General features: G+C 44.1%; 1 protein-coding gene across 3 annotated transcripts in view; it reads left to right on the top strand.

The window, feature by feature from the left end:
- The first annotated feature begins 3,703 nt into the window (after positions 1–3,703).
- LOC131129439 (cadherin-24-like) overlaps positions 3,704–9,294 on the top strand; it is a 71,910-nt gene continuing 66,319 nt past the window's right edge. For 2 of the 3 annotated variants that reach the window (XM_078790345.1, XM_078790343.1), the window contains exons 1-2: positions 3,704–3,774; positions 3,856–4,058. The gene's annotated coding sequence lies outside the window, so the exon portion shown is untranslated. The remainder of the gene's footprint in view (positions 3,775–3,855; positions 4,059–9,294) is intronic. The other variant, XM_078790344.1, reaches the window with a different exon arrangement.

Here is a 9,294-nt window from a genome sequence, read left to right as displayed (position 1 = left end):
TAGAAAAAAAATGTTTTTATTCAACTGAATATTTTTTTAATTAACCATTCAATCTTTGCCAAGTTTCAGTATGGTTTTAGGATGAATCACAGTACAGAGACTGCACTGTTGAAAATTGTCAATGACCTCAGGTGCAGTTTGGACACACATAAGTTTTCGGTCCTTGTGCTACTGGATCAAAGCGCTGCTTTCAATCCATAGATCACACTATTCTTTTAAATAGACTCAGACACCTGGTTGGCCTCTCTGGCACTGTTGTTAAGTGGTTCACATCCTATCTCACAGAGAAAATTCATGGTAAGCTTGGATACATGCTCCTCAAAAATACATGAGATAAAATGTGGTGTGCCCCAAGGATCAATTTTAGGCCCCATTCTTTTTAATTTATATATGCACAGTTATGCTGATGAGACACAGCTGTATATTTCCATGTCTCCTGGTGACAAGGTCCACTTGATACCCTTTTGAACTGTATTTCAGACATCGAATCTTGGATGGCAGAAAACTTCCTCCAGCTGAACCAGGATGAAACTGAAGTTTTAATCATCGGTCCTGAGGCCCAGAGAGTGAAACTTTTACCAAAATTACAAACACTGTCTTTAAAACCATCCAATTACGTAAAAAATCAGAAAAATTGACTTTTATCTAATGGTTATTTTATACCCTATACTTTTCGTTTTGGCTCTTAACCAAATGTCTTTATAGTTTTTACACATGCTTATTTTTGTTTTTATTAATGTTCTTATATATTTTACTTTTTATGTCATTTTTTCTATATATACTTTCTATATTCTTATTTTATATGTTTTTATATTTTTCATCCCATATATCCAGTGTTTCCACAGTGGGGGCTCTCTGCGCTGGGGGCTGTTCTTGTTTGGGGCCTGGGGTGTCTCCTCTCGTGGGGCTGGGAGTGGGGTGGCTGGGGGCTCTGTGGTGGTGCCCCACTGCAGCGCTGTGGGTCCCCTGCCTACCTGTTGTGTGGTGGGCCCCTGAGTTGCGGCATTATGGCCTAGGCCGTGGGAAGCCCCCAGCGCAGATGGCAGCGCTTCCTGAACTGGTTCCTCTGTACTCACGCAAACAAACTTCTTATGTGTGTGTCTGTGTATGTGCGAGTGTGTGTGCATATGTGTCTTGTTGTTGTCTTTCTTTTTCAACATGTAACATGCACTTTGTGCTACATTCTATGTACGAAAAGTGCTCTACAAATAAAATTTGATTGATTGATATTGTATTCTTGTTTTGTAATATGTTTTGCTGGGGGCTGTAGTTTGGACACACCTGCCCCAATAAGAAAGAAACTATTTTAATGTGTATTTTTTAAATAAAATTAATAAAACGAATAATAAATAATAATATTTTTTTAAAAAACAAGATTTTCTTTCTTCCAGGCTAGCTTGTTTTGTTAGCCAAAACAATTGTATTAAATTCCCTGTCTAAACAAGACAGCACCGAGATCTCCCGACATTTTTGATGAGGATTAACGTCTTGTAATCCCAGGGATTAGTGCAAGTCAAGACACCTCATCCAAAGCCAGCCGAGCACTGAGATAGCGTGCTTTCTTTGTCGCGTCTCATTCCACGTCAGACTCTGTCCCCCACAACCCCCACCCCCTTATGGGATTTGTGTTTTGTCTTAAACGTCTTGTTCTGGCTCACAGGAGTTCTGTCGCAGCCTTTTCTTTTGCTTCCACAGGGAATTCTGCTCAGGAGCAGCTCTTTTGGACCCCCAGGGAGATGGCAATCACTCTTGTACTATTTTGCCATCATTTCACTGCACTGTAGTTTTGCTTACAACCAGCAACATTTGATGGAAATAATAAAAAACAAAAAAAAAAAACAACTTTCACTTCATTACTTCATTAAAAGTATTCTTCTGGCCGGGAAATAAAAATCTCATCAAAGTGTGAAGCGCAGAGGAATTACATTACACTACATTGCTGTGCTGTGAAATGCTACTAAATTCCGTCATCCCACGCATCCTTGACTAGCAGCCCCTTTGGCCACAAAATTAGGTTCACTTGCACAATTTATAATCACCAGTGTGAATTGGGGGAGAAGGGGGGGAGGGGGGGCTAGTACTTATAGTTACTAGTTACTTTCTTCCAAAGTAGTAATGGAATTAGTAGTGACAATGGCTCCTTCATAAACAATGTTTTCAAAAATTAATTACAATTACATGTTACTTTACCACAAAAAGCAATGGAATTAATGACGTTTAATCCTTCATAAATTTAACGAGTTAGTATGAAAGGTAAGGATTGTGTTTTTTTTTCAAATATTTATTTAAAGAATTTAATTTAAATCATTTTTCTTCACAAATATGTGAAATAATTGATGTTGATGGCTTTTTCACCGGTTTTAATCCAAAAACATTACATAAAAAAAAAATCAAAACATTTGTGAAAAATGTCACTTTTATGTGACAAAATAAATACTGATTCTTTTGTTCACAGTGGTTGCTATTTGCAATTCAGCTTTGGCAACCCCACAAATTCCCAGCACTTTATTTAAAAAAAATTTAACTGCTTGTTTATTCAAAGTGAGAATAAAACTGTACTTTTCCGTGTACATGTATGTACAAAGTATTACCGATTCAGTATTTGCGACCCAGCACATTTGCAGTTTCTTTGCTTGGATAAATTATTTGGACAAAATTGATTTTATTTGAACATTTCTATATACTCAAAGATGCTGATTTTTTTGTGGGATCCCCGCATATGTGCCATTCTGTCACGTTCTGGCTTGATAGCTTTGCGATGCGACCCCAGGATGCAGAGATGAGGACCCAATTGCAGGTAAAAATTGACTTATGATGCTATGCAGCAGAACAACGCACTAGCAAGTCCAACAGAAAAAATGACAATGAACCAACCGCTAAAGGACCTGAACTAAATAGACATCACAGAAAATGGGAAACAAGTGCGGGAGATGATGGAAAGCAACGGATAACAGAACAGAGCAACACAGGAAGTGAATACAAAATAAGGGCATGAACCAGGAACAGAGGAAAAGAGGAAAACTAAGAGTTGTCACAAGGGGGTGAAGCCCAATCGTGACACATTCAGCATTGGCAACATACAAATCTATGGATTTTGTTTTGGTCAGAGAATATTTGTCATTTGAAATCTATTGGAAATATATGAGAAATCTATTAAATCTAAAATATTTTTTAATTATCACAAATGTCACTTTTTATGTACTTGGTGATGCTGATTTTACAATAGATCCCTGCATATTTCGTAACACCATATATTTTTGGTGTTAATAATATTTAAAAAATTTATTGTGCAAAAATTTGACATTTCTAAGTAATCAAAGATGAAGATTGTTTAATTCATAGTGGGATCCCTGGATATTTGAAATTCAGCATTTGCCACATGCACATTTTTTGTACATTTTTATTTGTCCCAGGTCACATGATGACATCTTCAATCATTCAGCAATTCAGGTCGGAGTCTGCAGACTGCTTGGAAGAAGGTGCGTGTGTTTTTGTGTGTCTGTGTGTGTGGTTTTAAGAGGGAGCCCCTAAATGCTTGGCAAAGTGTCCCCTCATCCAAAATAGCAAAGCTTTTAGAGAGTCGTCACCGTGGTCCTCCATGCAGAGAGATGAAGACTAATGGAGGGAAAAGAGAGTGAGAGAGTGAAGAGGGGGCTGGACCTCACAGAGCTCGCATCACCCTCAGTATCCATTCACACACATTGGATCACTTGAGCTCCATTTGACAGGACGCGCAGCCTGACCAGCGCACACAGCCTGGTACCCTTTACACCTGTAAATGTCTTTTTCTGCTCTGGCTTCTGTTCTTGCATCTTAAGACTCATCCTCCCACTGACTCCATTGGATGCTTCTTAGCTGTTTTGCAGCACTTTGGCAAAAGGAGCCGCATGCACGGAGCAGATGCTGCGCGCCAGAGGTGATCATCATCCCCGCCGCATCAGCAGCGTGTCCATACCTACATCAGCATCCGCATTTTGGCGCCATCAGCAGCGTTTTGGGGAGGTTTCGCTGTTAAGAACGCTCAGGCTGAGCATGTAAATCACATCAGGATGCATCAAGTAGGTCACTTTTTATTATTGTATTCCTCTTATTATACATGCATCCTCTCTAACAAGACAAGGTCGTGCTCCGGGCTGTTTAGTGCAACCCTACCACTAACTTGGGAAGCACTAACAAGGAGGCCAGATGTGTGTGTGTGTGTGCGCGCGCACATGTGTGTTTATGAGGGGTATGCGTGTGTGACCACAAGAGAGGATGCGTGTGCATTGAAGGATACGTTACTCTGCATTTAACAAGATAATGTGCATGTTGTACGCAATTTTAGTCTTAGCTACAGTGCACATCTTTACCTGCACACGGAAAGCCAAATAATCCTTTCCAATGTCAACCATAAAACAATGTATTGGACAGAGTTGTTTGCACACACAAAAGTAAAGATAATTACTTTGATTCTCCGCTGCAATCTGTCTATAGTGTCCCAATTCTAAACAACCACTTCATCTGAGTCCCCAACGTCTGGGTGCTTTGGTTGGCTGTACAATAACTGTGACATGTGTTTTCCATAATTTAATAATAATTTTATTATTAATAATAATAATTATGGCTGTCAAAAATTACGGCGTAACAATTTTTTTTCTCATTAATTATCATAATTAACACATGCGCATCATGGCGAGCCACCTCTCTCTGTTATGACGTCAAACGGCGAAACAGTGTCGCTCCCCTCAGAGTCCCACAGACTCTGTCACCTCTTTCTAACTTTATTCTGAGCTGAATACATCAACAGTTGTGTGATTCGTTATGGAACACTAACAGATCACAAGATGCTTTCACTGACACCCTGGACATCACAACACGGTACCCTCTTGGACCAGGTCGCTCCTAAGAACACATAAGTCTCCTGGCAGCCTGTTAAATAAAAAATAGTAAAATAGTAATGGTAAATAGTCCAAATAGGACCACTTCCTGTGAGCTGCATCTCATTTTTTCCCGTTGTTATTCTTGTTTAAATCACTATTACATGTAAACTGGAAAGGACAATATATTTTAAAATTGTACAAAAGACTAGTTTACTAGTGTCCATTCTCTTTACGTGAACATGATTAAATGCAGTTCCCATTTACAACACTAGATGGCACCTGACTGTGCCACAGCAGCCGCCGAGGTGTCAGAGTTGTCGTAAAATTTGATGTTCAACTAACATTGTGGCTTATAAACGTAAGTAACATGGTTATTCCTCATTCTTTCAATGCTAGACGCTGTTTGCACTCTTTGATATTGGAGTTTGTTGAGATTCAGACACCAAGCTGTTTGCTAACTGTTGAGCTAAGTTAGCCATTGCCACAAATTGATATTAGCTAGTTAGCTAAGGGTAGATGAATATCATTCATTATTCACAATAACATATAGTTAAAGTGTGTATCAAACTGATAGCCCGCTAACACTCTGTTTCAAAAAGGTTGGTGACCCCGGTCTAAAACAGAAATGCAAAAACAATAAGTGGATATTCTTGTCACTCACTTTGTAACCCTTAATGCTCAGGACATTTTACTGCATTTCATGAAATGCATGAATCCCATAAAATTCACTCAAAACATTTGAATTCATTTTAAATGATGTGGTGTTTTTGAACGCAACTCCTCATTACTCATAATAAAACAGTTAATGCCTGATTCAAATAATCTGCTATTAAGGGAACCATCAACTCAACACCTATAAACCGGAAGTCTTTCTATGCACTCTGCTGTGTAGGGCTGCAGCTATCAAATATTTTAGTAATCCAGTATTCTACAGAAATTTGTGTCGATTAATCAAGTAATCGGATAAAACATATTTTTGCTTGGTTATGTCACGATCGGGCTTCACCCCCTCGTGACAGCTCTTTTAGTTCCTTCTCTGCCTCTGTTCCGAGTTCATACCCTTATTTTGTATTAACTTCGTGTGTTGCTCTGTTCTGTTTTCACTTGATTTCCATTATCTCCCGCACCTGTTTCCCATTATTTGTGATTCCTATTTAGTTCAAGTGCACGCTCCTTTCTTGGTCGGGTCAATGCCATGTTTGAGTTTGTCATGCTAGTGCATTGTTCTGCTGCATAGCATCAATAAAGACATTTTTACCTGTAATTGGGTCCTCCTCTCTGCATCCTGGGGTCGAACCGCAAAGCTCCTAAGCCGGAACGTGACAAGAGAAATAATAAATTCACAAGAAAAAAAAGAAACATTTGACTAAGTAATGAAGGAGCAATTGGTTGAATTATTTATATAATGGAGTGTTTTATTTCTTAAATGGTATAGTACATAGTGTAAGTCCCGAAATGAAGGTAACACAACAAAAACATGAGCCAATGACACCACAAGTCACCCAGTCACGCAATAATAAATGAACTAACAAGTCCATGAGAAAAATACATTATTGCAATGGCATTCATGGCATGAACAGCACAACCAAACAAGTCACTTTTCCACACAACATAGCGGCCAATTGTACTAGTGCCAATTGTGAAAGGTGTGTGCATCTTACTTGTTTTATCCTTTAGCAACCGCTGGGATTTCATTGCTGGCGCACAGCGGCGGCAGAGACTGTGAAGCGCAGCGTTGAAACTGATGCACGCCACTATGTTGTTTTCAATTGCTGTTTAGCCACATTTTCTGTCTTTTTATACATTTGATTTTCCTTGTCCTTTGTTGTCTTGACACTTTTTCGAGCCGCTTCAATCTTCCCGCGTCTTCAAACACCCACTTGCTTCTTTGTCCTCCACGTGGGTGATGTAGGCACGTTGGTGACGTAAGCCATTATTCGAAACGTGGAAAACCCCCTCAACTACTTTTTGTAATCAAGGTATCCAAATTGTTCGAAAAACTGTTGCAGCCCCACGGCAGTGTGACTAGCCACAGCAGAGTGGGCGTGCCTGGAGGCGGGCTGTGGGTGGAATACATTAAAACAGTCCGTTTTTTCAAGAACCACAAAATCCCAAGAAATACCACTGAATATGTGCAGATTTTGGAAGAACTACAACACTTTCTGTGCTGGTTATGATGGAGTCTATAGGAGTCCACTGTCACGGTGCGGCTTTTGAGCTTTGTGGTTCAACCCCAGGATGCAGAGATCAGGACCCAAATGCAGGTAAAATACATGTATTAATGCTATGCAGTAGGATGACACAGTAGCATGGCAAACTCAAACACAAGACATGGCATTGAACCAACAAAGGGAGCGTGTACCTGAACTAAAAATAAGAAACAGGTGCGGGAGATAATTGAAAGGAAGGAAAACAGGACAGAGCAACCGAGGAAGTGAATACACAATAAGGGCACGAACGAGGAACAGAGGAAAACTAGAGGCAAAAAGGGAACTAAAAGAGCTGTCACGAGGGGGTGAAGCCCGATCGTGACAGTACCCCTTTCTCAAGGACGGATCCTAGACGTCTAAAAAGTCCAAAGGCAAAGAGGGACAGGAGGCAGGGGGGCCGGAGGTGGGTTGCTGGCCGGACCTCTCCGGAGGTCGGCCAGGGTGGCAGGGCCACGCAGGAGGGCGGCCTGAAGGGTGAAGGGTGGAAGGGCGAACACCGGAGGAGGAGGCGCGGCATCCCGCCATGGAAGAGCGGAAACCGGAAGAGGCGGAGCGGCATCCCGCCGTGGAAGAGCGGAAACCGGAAAAGGAGGAGTGGCATCCCGCCGTGGAAGAGCGGACACCGGAAGAGGAGGAGCGGCATCCCGCCATGGAAGAGCGGACACCTGACACCGGTTTTGCTGGAGGCAAAGAGGCTGTTCCTCTTCGGGCGACCCGCAGAGGGCACCACAGTCCACGGACGGGGTGTGATGTGCATCCTCAGACGCACAGCTGGTCGTACCAACCCCCCTTCCAAAGGCGGATTCCAGATGCCGTATGCCGCTGGATGTGGAACCAGGGACGGGAGGAGGGGGACCTGGAGGAGGGTCTTGAGTTCCGGACCGGCGCTACAAGGGAACTCAAACGGGGTTTGGGCTCTGGAGGTGTCTGGAGCATCAAGCCGCTGGGTTTGAGCGCCAGGGGTTGCTGGGGCTTGAAGCTGCGCGGCTTGGGGACTGGAGGAATCTGTGGGGTCACGCAGCTTGGCACGGGAGCCGGGGTTTGTGGAACCTTGAAGCTGCATAGCTTGGGCACAGGAGGAACCTGGGATGTCACGCAGCTTGGCACGGGAGCCGGGGTTTGTGGAACCTTGAGGCTGCGTGGCTTGGAGACTGGAGGAATCTGTGGTGTCATGCAGCTTGGCACAGGAACTGGGGTTTGTGGAACCTTGAAGCTGTGTGGCTTGGGCACTGGAGTCATCTGTGGCGTCACGCAGCTTGGCACGGGAGCCGGGGTTTGTGGAACCTTGAAGCGGCGTGGCTTGGGGACTGGAGGAATCTGTGGTGTCATGCAGCTTGGCACGGGAACCGGGGTTTGTGGAACCTTGAAGCTGCGTGGCTTGGGCACTGGAGGAATCTGTGGTGTCACACAGCTTGGCACGGGAACCGGGGTTTGAGGAACATTGAAGCTGTGTGGCTTGGGCACAGGAGGAATCCGGGACGCCACGCAGCTTGGCATGGGAGCCGGGTCTTGGAAACCCCTGGGGCTGCGCAGCTTGGGCACAGGAGGAATCTGGGGCGTCACGCAGCTTGGCACGGGAGCCGGGTCTTGGGGAACCTTGGAGCTGCATGGCTTGGGCAGTGGAGGGGAACGTGCACAGAAGGCAACAGGGATCCGGAAGAGGGCGTGCTTACATAGAGTGGGAGCCTTTTTGCGCTTGATCGTAGGCCGGCACTCTGAAGCAGCGTGAGCGGGGGGTGCACCCCGGCTTGGCACGGAGGTGAGGGAGGAGACGGCTTCGCCCGCTGAAGCCTTGCTGGTGCCGGCCGAGACGTGCGTCGTCGGCGGGCTGGTGTGTCAGCGCCGGGTCCGGGGTACACCCACGCGATGGGGATAAGCATGCCGTCCGGCCCCCACACCATGTCTTCCAGCTCCTCTGGAGTGAACTTTGCACACTCCTCCTCCATTGCCTTAAAGATCTGCAGGGTCCAGAAATTCATCTCCGCGAGGTCCTTGTCTGGTCGGTTCATTCTGTCACGGTGCGGCTTTTGAGCTTTGTGGTTCGACCCCTGGATGCAGAGATGAGGACCCAAATGCAGGTAAAATGTATTTATTAATGCTATGCAGCAAGATGACGCAGTAGCATGGCAAACTGAAACACAAGACATGGCAATGAACCGACAACAAAGGAGTGCGCACCTGAACTAAATAGGTAACACAAAATAAGAAACAGGTGCGGGAGATAA

This window comes from Doryrhamphus excisus, linkage group LG4 (assembly GCF_037039965.1).
Source record: "Doryrhamphus excisus strain RoL-2023G ecotype Guam linkage group LG4, RoL_Dexc_Guam_v1.1, whole genome shotgun sequence".
In the NCBI taxonomy this organism is placed as follows: domain Eukaryota; kingdom Metazoa; phylum Chordata; class Actinopteri; order Syngnathiformes; family Syngnathidae; genus Doryrhamphus; species Doryrhamphus excisus.
This window is presented reverse-complemented; position numbering and strand designations above follow the sequence as displayed.